The sequence below is a fragment of the Rhinolophus sinicus genome, chromosome 1, assembly GCF_057876585.1.
Source record: "Rhinolophus sinicus isolate RSI-liver-muscle chromosome 1, RSI-T2T, whole genome shotgun sequence".
Classification (NCBI taxonomy): Eukaryota; Metazoa; Chordata; class Mammalia; order Chiroptera; family Rhinolophidae; genus Rhinolophus; species Rhinolophus sinicus.
Genome location: NC_142501.1, coordinates 103,969,246 through 103,981,898, shown reverse-complemented (window position 1 = coordinate 103,981,898; position 12,653 = coordinate 103,969,246). Strand labels below are relative to the sequence as shown.

The following is a 12,653-nucleotide window of genomic DNA, read 5'->3' as shown; positions in this document are numbered from 1 at the left end:
CTGGGACAACATCAATTAGACCAACATTTGCATTATCAGGGTACCATGAGGAGAAGAGAGAGAGCAAGAAATTGAACTCACTTGAAAAAATAATGACAGAAAACTTCCCTAAGCTGGTGAGGGAAATAGATGTACAAGCCCAGGAAGCACAGAGAGTCCCAAACAAGATAAACCCAAAGAGGAAACACCAATTAAGACACATCATAATTAAAATGCCAAAGGTTAAAGACAAAGAGAGAATCTTAAAAGCAGCAAGAGAAAAGCAGTTAGTAACCTACAAGGGAGCTCCCATAAGACTATCAGCTAATTTCTCAACAGAAACTTTGCAGGCCAGAGGGATTGGCTGGAAATATTCCAAGTGATGAAAAGCAAGGACCTACAATCAAGATTACTCTACCCAGCAAAGCCATCATAATAGAATAGATGGACAGATAAGGAGCTTCCCAGACAAGGAAAAGCTGAAGGAGTTCATCACCACCAAACCGGTATTACAAGGAATCTTAGAGGGACTTCCTTAAGATGAAAAATAAATAAATAAATAAATAAATAAATAAATAAATAAATAAATAAATAAATAAACAAACAAACAAATAAATAAATAAAATGATAAAATAGCAATAACTCAAACCTATCAACAATTACTTTCAATGTAAATGGATTAAATGCTCCAATCAAAAGATAGGAGGCTGAATGAATAAGAAAACAAGATTCTTACATATGCTGCCTACAAGAAACTCACTTCAGATCAAAAGACACACATAGACTGAAAATAAAGGGATGGAAAAAGATATCTCATGAAAATGGAAACAAGCAAACAAACAAAAATGTGGGGTAGCAATATTTATAGCAGACAAAACAGACTTTAAAACAAAGACTTTACAAGAGACAAATCCCAGTTCTTCCCACTTCTGGGTATTTATCCAAAAAAAACCTAAAATGCTACTTCGAGGGGATGTGCTCATCCATATGTTCACTGAAGCATTATTTACATAAGCCAAGATATGAAGGAAACCTGGGTGTCCCTGAATGGATGAATGGATAAAAAACAGGTGGTGAATTTGATTCTATTTATTTTGTTTGTTTGTTTGTTTTGTTCTTTAGATTCCACTTATAAATGAAATCATACGACATTTGTCTTTCACTGTCTGGCTTGTACTCAGCACAATACCCTCTAGGTCCATCCATGTTTTCGCAGATAGCAAGATTTCCTTCTTTTTTATGGCTGAGTAGTATTCCATTGTATATACAAGTAGTCAATAGTATTGTGATAGCGTGGTAAGGTGTCAGATGGCTGCTGACTTATTATGGTGGATCACTTCTTTAGCATAGGGAATGTAATCAATAATGTGGTAACTCTGTATAGTGCTAGGTGGGTACTGTTGAACAACTATGATGCACACCTGAAACTAATATAATATTGTATGTTAGCTGTATTTCAATACAACTGTTAAATGGATATGGCTGAGACAGTATAGACAGTACTCTGGTCTTTGACTCTGTTCTGCAGAGCACATGTGGCTGCTCCCGGTGGGGGGAGACTTTGTCCCTGAGTGCTCACATTGCCCTGTGTCAGAATGGTTGATAAGGCAGCTAAGGGTTTCCTCAGAGCAGGTGGGAATCAAATACTTGCTGCTAGTGTATGAATCCCTAGTCTCTTAACCTTCATAATTAGATTCTTTAAAATTTTGCCATAGGCATTCACAATTAAAAAGAGGGTAAAGTTTCTTTCAAATTGAATGTTAAGTTTAGGTATCAATAATGTTGAATAATCACATTACATAATAAAGAAATGATAATTTAATCATCAGAAACTAAGGAACTAATATTGGGCAGCTGTTGAAATATATCTCTTAAAATTGCTCACAGTTCACTTTGTCAAGAATCTCTATAAGCTATAAAAGTAACATGTGAATTTTTAACATTTCAATAATTTTTAAATACTCTCTTTATTTACACAGAATGATATTTACTATTTTGGCTTTTGTTTTATTCAAATGATCCATCATATGTTCAATAAAATAATGTTCATGATCTGAATATAATTGTATTCCTTAATTCTGAAAGGATTTATGTTTTTTTTACAGAATGTATTATAAAATGAATGACAAGATAATTATTTGATTAGCACATGGATGGTAATGACTGGAAAAATGGGGTTGACATAAAGAAACCCATTAAAATATATTGGACAGTGGGATCTGGAAAATGAATTATAACAGCAGAAGAGTAGTATCTAATTACCCCTAGAAAAAAAGGAGACTGAATTTTTTTTCCCCCCTAAACTATAAACTAAAAAAGGAATTGCTTTTAACCCATCAGGAAGCTCCTTCATCCTTACTTGGTTAATAATAACCCCACCTATCTCAAATCTTGGTACTTACAAGGCTTTTATAGCAAATGAGAAAACAGTAAATTTAATGCCCCTTTACAGGAATTTCATTTGCACCAGTTTCATTCTGAGTATGACAAATCCATTCAATACTCAACATTTACCTAAAACGATTTAAAATGGACAATTATATGGGTACAGTAATTGAACTTTCCCCCTCAGCTATGAGGAAATCATGTCTTTAGTAATAAAGACTTTCTAAAACAACTGCATTTCAGTACAAAGAATGACCTCAGAGGCCGACTATTAATTTTTCATTTAATTTCTCTACTTTCACTCATCCCTATCACATGGAGACTCACTTATCCAGTTTCTTAATTTCTTTCCCTTGATGTCTCTACTCTACCACTTTCCCACTGGAAGATGGGCTTGTCCTTTCTACCCTAAGGACACATTGTTAGGTTCACTTCACCAAATAAATTTTCTCAGTTAGTGTGCGCCACATGCATTTGATGCTAAAATATATGGAGTGGGGTCTTTACTTTAAAAATGTGGGTTTTCTGACTCCACTCTTTGGTCTTTATAAAGCCGTATGCGTTTCTGACTTTGGATAATGTGAGGCAGTGGGCAGCTGAGGATGTGCAAAGGCTGCTGAGGATCTGTGGAAAATAACAGAACACTAACAGAGGACGTGGCACCGTCCTCAGCTTCTAAAACATCTATGTCCCGTTCCTTGGGACGCATCAGGAAAGACACCGGCACTGGTGGTAACAAAACTGCTATCAAACACGTGGTTTGTGAGGTGACAATACTTTTGCCCCTGTGAGAAGTTCCTGACCGATTATCCACGTGCACTTTAAATGAATAGACTGGGCAGTTAGGGCACAACCCAACCAGTGGGATTTAGTAAATCCAGCATCCTAAACCTTCTCTCTGAATAGGCACATACAAGTGCATTTAACATGCTGACATTTCTTTGTCTAATTAAAATGGTAAGGTACTTGATTTCAAGGAGCCTAGGAAACCCAATCAAAACTTTTTTTGAGTTTTTATTTAATTCTAATTTCTACGTTACATTAGTCATAGCTTCTGTAAGTTTCTGTACAGGAAACTGCAAACTAAATTTTAAAGATTGTGAGAAAGTAAGTAGGCTTTACTAAAATATGAAGTATAAAAAGATCAGCTTGTTTAAATTATCTATGTAATTTGGCCAAAGATGCTGAAGGGTATCCAATTTAAGAGTATTTTATGCTTTATTTTGCTATTCCATGAATGACTAACAATTCTATCTTTTCTATACAATGAAATGTGATATTTACATGACTAAATTTTAGTATATTGTATGCATTTTGTCCTGTCCATATTTACACCTAAATACCAACCATAGTTAAGGAAACAAGCCAGATTACATTCTTCTGAATAAAGTTACACAAATGTTAAATATTAATTTGAGAGTAATTTTACTAGTAGGACTATATTATAAGAAATTCCTTAATTTCCAAAGTATACAAAAGCTTATTAGACAGAGAAAAGAATTATTATGAATGTGCTTTTTTCTTTATTTAAAATTGTTTCTCAAAGCTACAAAGACAGGTGGAAGGGCCAAATACCCACAGTAGTATGTTCATTTAGTGACTTTTTTTTTTTTTTTCAGAGCACAGTAAGTAGACTATTTCAAGAATGTGATTCAATGGATTACTGGTCTCAGGTCAAAAATAGGTGCTATGCATTTTTATAAGCTTGTTATGTAATCATTCACCAATAATGGATTCTTAATCATTCCTCTATGCCTTCATGAGTTTTGAGAAAGAGTACACTGTTCCCATGAATTCTGGGACTTCCATGGGTATCATGACTGCCTGGCAGTATTAAAACACAAAAAATTGTGTTACTTCTATTACACAATAACCAATATCTTTCACACTCTGATAAGAAAGGGAGCAAATGGGTTGAAAGCATTTTGCAATTAGAAGATGGCTATGTAACTTTAAAGAAATTGTTTTTTCATATTATTGTGACCTATTAGTTCTACATAACTTGAAAGTAATTTGAACTTTAAACATGTGGTCTAGGAGGGTTCAAGGGACAAGTGCCCTTTACAGAAGTCAACACAGTCAACTGCCATCAGTGACCAACCATTTTAGGAGCACCTGCCTCTGAGGTTCTTAGTGTGTTTCCAAAGGGAGCACCCTTGAGAACATGCCCACCAACATGGTCCTAAATCCTTGGTCTCCAACTTTGCCTAGAAAGTAATCTGTTGTAACCTGCCTTTGGTTCTCAGTTGAAAAGGACTGCTGATTGCTTTTAGCAGAGAATAGCTCAGCAGTAAACAGCTGCCCACAGGCTAATGCATCTGTGAAAGCGGTTTCAGAAAGTGACAGCAGGAAGCTAAGTGGAAAGAACCAGATACCCCAGGAAATAATCGGGCAGACACAACTATCTCTGCCCCAACTACACCTGCCCACAAGCTGAGAGGCTCATAAACCGCGCCAGGGGAGGCAGCCAGGAGGAACAATAGCATTTTTCATCACTGTGGAATCTGCCAAGGAACCTATCTGACTTTTACAATCTCTAGGTCTCATCTGCACATCAAATTTTATTAACTGTCATCCCAACCTCCAGAAGCCTCCTGCTGAAAAAAAAGTCCAATTATAGACAGCTCAACCAACTCATTTATGATTCTGACAATTCAGCATAAGAAATGTGTTCAATTTTATCAGATTGCAAGTTTCTTTTAACCCTGATATCTGTATCCATTCTATATCTCTAAATACTTTAAACCCAAGAGAATTTCCTTGTCAATAAATTAAGTTCAGAGGTTACTTCCTAATAGTCCAGCTGTTATGTACAATAAGGTTAATATACAGCATTTTTCATTTTTTTCTTCCCCCACTGGAAAAGTAATGGCCCACAATTTGACTGGAACTGCAAATCTGTTCTTTTGGCCATCTGGGATTGTTTCTGGAAATTTCATTGTAAAAATTAGAAAGTCAGGGTGGGAGATACAAATTTCTAGTAAGTCACTGGTTCCAAACCATGAGTTAGATATTCTCACAAATAATCATCCAGTGTCATATAAAAGAGAACAATCGAGCCAACCAGTATGTCACAGTTGTTCATGTCTGAGTTAGGAATGGCCTGGAAAAAATGCTTTTTAATCATCAGCCATACTTTCTGTTCTTCCAATATGTCAGAATGGGGAAAATTGGACAGAATTTTTTAATAAACATTTAATTATGCAAACATATTTCTTATATCACATATATAAAATATAAGATATCACTGTAATATGTTTATATTCTACGATAGTGTTATGAAGCCTGGTCAAATACCTTTTGTTGTCACTAAAATTATAATAAAACAAACCTGACATTTGTCATGTTACAATGGCCCTTTTTTTAAAATGCAAAATCAGGATTAATAGGTTTTGAGGATTGCCTCAAATTATTCTAGACTCGATGTAGCTCTTTCCCAGAGCCTTTCTATTCTTTTTCAAGAGAAAGAAAGGAATGTAAGACCCGTAGAATCTCTTTCTCAGGAGATGGTATGAGCTAATATTTCAGGTTTTTACTAGAGAACAGGGAAAGATTGAGTCTCTTGGTGCCTCATGAAGCCAAGAGAGTGTTGGTTGAACATCACCTTTGTACTTGCTTCACACTGAATAAGAGAATTATGAATGGGTGGCCCCTATGACTGATCAGGATGATTAATGATATTACATGGGTCCCTTCCCCAGCACACACCTATGAGCAGTAATCTGTTCCTTCCATAAAGCTGAGCTGTGAGTGTGGGCAAATCCCTGTGTGCCTTCCCCTGTCGCGTCCCACATGACGAGAGTTGTGGGGAGCGAGGAGGGCAGTGCAGGGTTAAGAAAAGACAGTAGACAAGAATAGAGTGCAAGCAGGGCCAAGGGACCACAGTCTCAGGACTGAACCCTGAATTGGGCCTACGCATAGCTTTTATTAGTTAGGTGGGGAAGTAAAGGAGATAAAGCTTGTCAATCTCAAGATCTGTGAATCCCATACATTATAATAGGAAACTGATTCAAGCCAATCACCCTTGTCTGCAGGCAGCAGAACCATAAGTCTCAGGATGTATGTACTTCCCCAAAGAACAAAACCTTTATACATATGAATAGATGGAGAGCACACCACTGAATCTCTTCCCTTGCAAGTTGTGGGAAGGAATGCAACCACAGAGGCAGAGGCTCTCCTTAGCTAGGGGAAGGTGGGGGGCTGTGCCCACCTCTATGAACCCCGTGGATTCTCTTGCTGGTCCCCACTCGGCTGTGCCTGGCTAAAGTTGTCCCCCCTGTGGGGAGTCTTACTCGTCATTGGCTGACCAGCCATCTTTCTGGGACCAAACAGGGAGACATAAGGTACAAGCACAAAGGAGAAGCAAAGTCCATGAAACGATCCATCTCACAGACTCTCCTTTCTTTAGGGGCAGGTAGGAGGAGACAGACGGGTAGGCTGCTGCATGGCAACATTCTCCCACCTCCGATCCCCATTGACCAAAGGAATAGGGCCAGCTTGTGGGTGGGGCAAGGGACAGCTCTCCTGAGCAGAGGAGAGAGAGCATGGGGATAACACCTGGACGTTACTAAAACTGCCTTGTAAAGGCACCATTGAACAAACCAGTGAAGTGAGTATCTGTCTCTTTGGTATCCTGAAATATCCTTCTCAAAGAAACTCCTAGTCAGTTGGTCAGGAAGATTCCTAACTTCGCCAAACCCTAAAATAGTGAACCTATAAAATCATTTAAAGTCTTGCATCACTATAGTATCACAATGAACTATTGATTGGCTAAACAGATAAAGAATGCTCTAATGCTGATACATAAAGTACCTCTTCGGTGGCCCCACCATATGTGCAAATGCAGTTGTTGTTTTTTCTTTTTTTTTAACATTTAGTTTTTATTAGTTTCAGGTGTACAAAGCAGCATAATAGTTAGACATTTAAACCCTTCATAAAGTGATAACTCACCCCCAAGCTACTACCCCTCTGACATCTTATATAACTGCAACAATACCATTGACTATCTTCCCTATGTTGTATTCCATGTCCTGTGACTATATATATCTATATATTTAGTTAAAGTTGACATTAAATATTATGCTACTTCAGTTTCAGTTGTATTGCGCATTGGACACAGTCTATGAGGTGATCCCCCTGAGAAGTCCAGTGCCCACCTAGCACTTTACATGATCTTTACATCATTGTTGATTATATTCCCTGTACTATATTAACTACCAGTTTGTATTTCTTAATACCTTCATCTTTTTCACCCTGCCCTCAACTCCATTCCCTTTTGTCACTCTGACAGAACTGGTACCTACCTAGCACCATACCTAGCTATTACAATATTATTGACTATATTCCTTATGCTATACCCTACATCTCCATGACAACTGTGTAACAACCAATCTATACTTATTAATCCCTTCCCCTTTCACCCATCCTTAACACCCTCCCATCTTAAAGAAGTTCGTCTTAGATTCCTTGTAATACTGGTTTGGTGGTGATGAACTCCTTCAGCTTTTTCTTGTCTGGGAAGCTCCTTATCTGTCCTTCAATTGTAAATGACAGCCTTTCTGGGTGGAATAATCTTGGTTGTATGGTGTTGCTTTACATCACTTGGAATATTTCCTGCAGTTCCCTCTTGGCCTGCAAAGTTTCTGTTGTGAAATCAGCTGCCAGTCTTATGGGAGCTCTCTTTTAGGTAACTAACTGCTTTTTTCTTGCTGTTTTTAAGATTCTCTTTTGTCTTTAACCTTTGGCATTTTAATTATGATGTGTCTTGCTGTTGACTTCTTTGGGTTTATCTTGTTTGGGACTATCTGTGCTTCTTGGGCTTGTATGTTTATTTCCTTTACCAAGTTAGGGAAGTTTTCTGTCATTATTTCTTTAAATAGGTTTTCAATTCCTTGCTCTCTCTTCTTTTTCTGGTACCCCTATAATGCAAATGTTGACACACATGATATTGCTGTTCTGGTTGGGTGTTTTCTGCTACCTTATTTCTTTATTACTGGTTGGATCCTCTGCTTCATCTAATCTACTGTTGATTTCTTATAATATATTCTTCATTTCTGTTATTGTATCCTTTATTTCTGACTGGTTCTTTTGCATGAGTTCCAGCTCCATTTTTATGCTTCCTATCTCTCTGTTGAAGTTCTCCTTGAGATCACTGAGCATTCTTATAACCACTGTTTGGAACTCTGCATCTAATAGATTGCTTATTTCCATTTCACTTAGTTCTTTTTCTGGAACTTTGTTCTGTTTTTATTTGGGATCTGTTTCTTTGTCTCCCCATTTTGGGTGCCTCCTTGTGTTTGTTTCTATATATTAGGTAGGGCAACTATGTCTTCCAATCTTAGTAGAGTGGCCTTATGTAGTAGGTGTGCTGTGGGGCTCAGTGGCACAGTCTTTCTTGTCACCTGAGCTACGCACTCCAGGTGTGTCCCTTGTGTGGGTTGTGTGTGCCCTCCTTTTGCAGTTGAGCCTTTGTTGATAATTGCACATCAGTGTGAGGGACTGACCCTTGGGTTCACTGGTTGTGAGGACTGGCAATGACCACAGTGGAAGAGCTGTTGTGCAGGGGCTGATCTTATGGAGCAGGATCTGCCTCAGCAGGGCCCGGGTGGCTGCCCAATCAGCCCCTTGGATGTGTCATACTTGGAGGTGGTTAGGTGATGCTTCAGCTTGTTTTGAAGCTGGCTTCTAGGGCGCCAGCCCTAGGATCACCTTGGAGGGGATCCACTGTAGGTCTACTGCAGCCACAGCCTGTGCCCCACCCAGGGCCACCTAGTGGGAGCCAGAAAGAAATCCACAGATGGCTGTTGCCCTGTTGTGCTTGGAAGTGCCTTGAGAGGCCGAGTCGCGAACAAAGGCCAGATGCTACTAGTGGCGGCTTAGGGCTGCTCAGCCAGGGGTACCAGACATGCTCAAGCCAGATGCTGCTTGTCTGGGTTCCACAAACCTTTGAGAGACCCTAGGAAAATTTGCAGTTTGAACCAAGGCAGGTAGTCTGCATGAAAAAGCCACTGAAAGCAGCCTGGGTGTACCCAAAAGTTGGATGGGGCCATGTCTGAAATCACCAGGGTGGGGTGAGTGAATGGCAGAGACCGAGTGGCAGTCGCCTTTGTTCACACACCAGGAAGAGGGAGGGCTCAACAAAGAAACAATGGCCTCCACCAGCTCCCCGGTCCAGGAAAAAGCTACCTCTCCAGCCCCCGTCCGAAGCCAGACAACTCATTTCCCCACCATTTGTCCCTTGCCGCCTTTCCAGCTGCTGCCCCAGCGCTGGGGCTCAGAGTGAGTGATTCCATTGGTGGGTAAGTCCATGCATGGTCCCTTTAAGAGGAGCGCCTGAGAGTGTAGCGGCACTGTCTCACTCAGGCACAATCTGTGCTGGTTTTCACAACCAGAAATTAAGGGGAATTCTTTACCCAGCACTGGAACCCTGGGTTGGGGTGGGTCTGGGACTTCTCATTCCTTTAGGGGTGGGGGGACCCCACAACTGAAATATCCCTCCAGATCTTTAATGGTGACACATGGGTGTGGGACCAGCCTGTTCTGTGTCTCTGAACTTCCTACCAGTCTAGAGGTGGTTTCTTCTGCACATCCTTAGTTGAAAGGCTTCAGTTCAGCTTGGTTTTAGGCAATTCTCAATAATTTGTTTTGTAGATTAGTTGTAATTTTGATGTGGTTTACCTACTGTGCCATCTTGGTTGTCTCTTGCAAATGCAGTTTTTATCATCTCATTTCCTAAATATTTTGCTTTTACCTCATAAAGTATTATTCATGCACCCTATATATAACCAAACACCAAACACCATTGTCATCTTTGAGTCTTAGGTAGTATAAGGACAAAATATTGATATTGAGCATGTTCTAAGAAATATGGTTTAATTCAGAGAAAATTATTTGAAATATGAAATTCCTTCTACAGTCTACATTTATAAACAATTTATAATCATATTTCTAGCTAATTTTATCCAGGTGTAACTGTACTCACTCATTATAACCACTTGGCACTTTTAAACTAGGCGAATTTATTTTATTTCTAACAACAATTATCATTCATGTGTGCATTCATAGTGAAATTCACTCTAATGGGATTCATTAATTTATGTAGGATGTTCTCAAGTCTTCAGGCAAGAACTTAATTATTTCATTTCCTACTTTTAAAAGTGAATTCATGTGCAGTTCATAATATAATTAGTACAATGTCTGAAAGATGTCAGAAATTACTGCAGTCTTTTGCAAGATAGGAAGTTACTTCTTTTAAAGAATGGGTTAATACGTGGTAAGACATAAAAGACTCATCCAGCTTTAAATTCCACTCAAAACCCATAAAGCCTGGAGCTTCAACATTAAATAATGATTCTATTGCTTTACCGAAATAATTTTCCCTTTTCTCCAATAGTTTCATTATATTTTTTAATTCACTAAATCATAGAAAATAACTCCAGATCTGTAAGCCTAAGGTGGTAATTTTAAAACAAGTAAAACTTTAAAAAATCACTCATTTTCTTTTTCACTTGTTATTGTTCTTTGGAAAACAAAAACAATGAGGGGATATTAGGGGTCATTCAGTCCAGTTTACTTTAGAGATGAGCAAACTTGTGCTTAGAGAGAGAAAGCAAGTCACCCCAGAGAGAGCAGACACTCAACAAGGAAGAGTGAATCCCCAGTCTAAAGTGAGGCCTGCAGCCAGCCCACATCCTCATCTTTTCCCAAATTCAGTATTAATTGATTTAATGGTTCTTTAGTCTGAAAACAAATAAACCTGCAGGGCTTTTCCCTCCACATTAAGGCAAATTTCTCTGTTAATAAGAGGCCTTCATTTGTCTTTAGTTTTAAAAAGTCTGAGTTAGAAAATGTAATCAGTAGCAGAATATGTGTTGGATGCTCCTAGCTCCCTGGTCTGGCTCTTTGTCCTTTCCCGGTAAGGCCTATTGGCCTACTCTCTGAAATCTAAGGACCATCACTCAGAAAACTTAAAGTGTGTCGCTCTCAAGAGCACATCCCTCTTGAGAGGGATGTGCTCTTGAGAGGGACGTGCTCTTGAGAGGGACACACTTTAAGTTCCTTCTTTAAGGAACGCCTCCATACTGGTGGAATGTCAGAGAGTCGTGCCTATAATTTGACATGAAGCACACTGCCTGAAATTTTTTTTCATGACACCACAGATATTTATTCCTTGCTTATTTGTATCCCATGTTGTTTCCAAGAGGATTTGTGGCCATACCACATCCCACAGGAGGCCAGGGTTTCTGTCCAGGTTTAGACAAGGTTTCTGCAGCATTTAGAGACTAAGCTCAGCATTAACTGTAAGGCATCTAGGTATTTTTAGTCATTAAGTACTAGTAAGAGTTATAGGATGGTCCCTAAGGCATAAAAAAGGAGGAAAACATGAATAAGTTATGAAAATCACAAGCAAAAAAAAAAAAAAACAAGAAAGAAAGAAAGAAAGAAAGAAAGAAAGAAAGAAAGAAAGAAAGAAAGAAAAAGAACAGTGAAAGAAAAATAACTACAAAGTCAGCAAGTAAGGAAAAAGTGGCTAAGTATCCAAATAGTCATAATTTAAAAAAATGAGATGTTTTGCTTATACAAAAACCAAGTCAAAGCCACGCACTTAAAGTCTAATATGCTCCTTTATACTAATGAGTACCAACATTTTGTCTCTCTTAGTAAAATGTTAATGTAATGCAAATGGTATTTCTCTATCTTAAATAAATGTACTCCTCTTGACTATAAATTAATAGAAATAGATCCAATTATAAGAGTTTAAAATACTCTCTTTTTTAATACCTATTTCTAAGTTATATAAATATTCAAATCTAGACAAAAACAGAATACATTATTGAGTCAACATCTTACCATAAACATCTCAAATTAATTATTAACTTACTACGAGCAACTAATTTATTTTGATATATTAAAACATAAAGGGTTCCACATAAATTATTGTTAATTACATCAATTTCATCTGCAATGCTGTATATTTTCCATTGAGCTGAAATAGAGCTATTTATATATGTATACATAGAGATATTTATACTATATAAAATATTGTATTTTAGGTTTTTTCTGGAACTGCCGTCACAAAGGAGAAAAAAGTAATCAGAAGTCAAGAAGTAGAATGGAAATAGTATAATTCAGCAGAGTGCTAGGATAGCAAAGGGTACTAAGTTGTTTGGAGATTATTTTTCCTTCCCTTTGGACAATCTTCTGTAACACAGAGTCACTGACCTTAGTGTTCTCATGAATTACCTGTAACAGTGCTTCACAAACTTTAATATGCATAACTATTGGCATTC

General features: G+C 38.1%; 1 pseudogene; it reads right to left on the bottom strand.

Moving 5' to 3' along the window:
- The window catches only part of LOC109433960 (eukaryotic translation initiation factor 2A-like), a 53,001-nt pseudogene that overhangs the window by 4,206 nt on the left and 36,142 nt on the right, over positions 1 to 12,653 (bottom strand).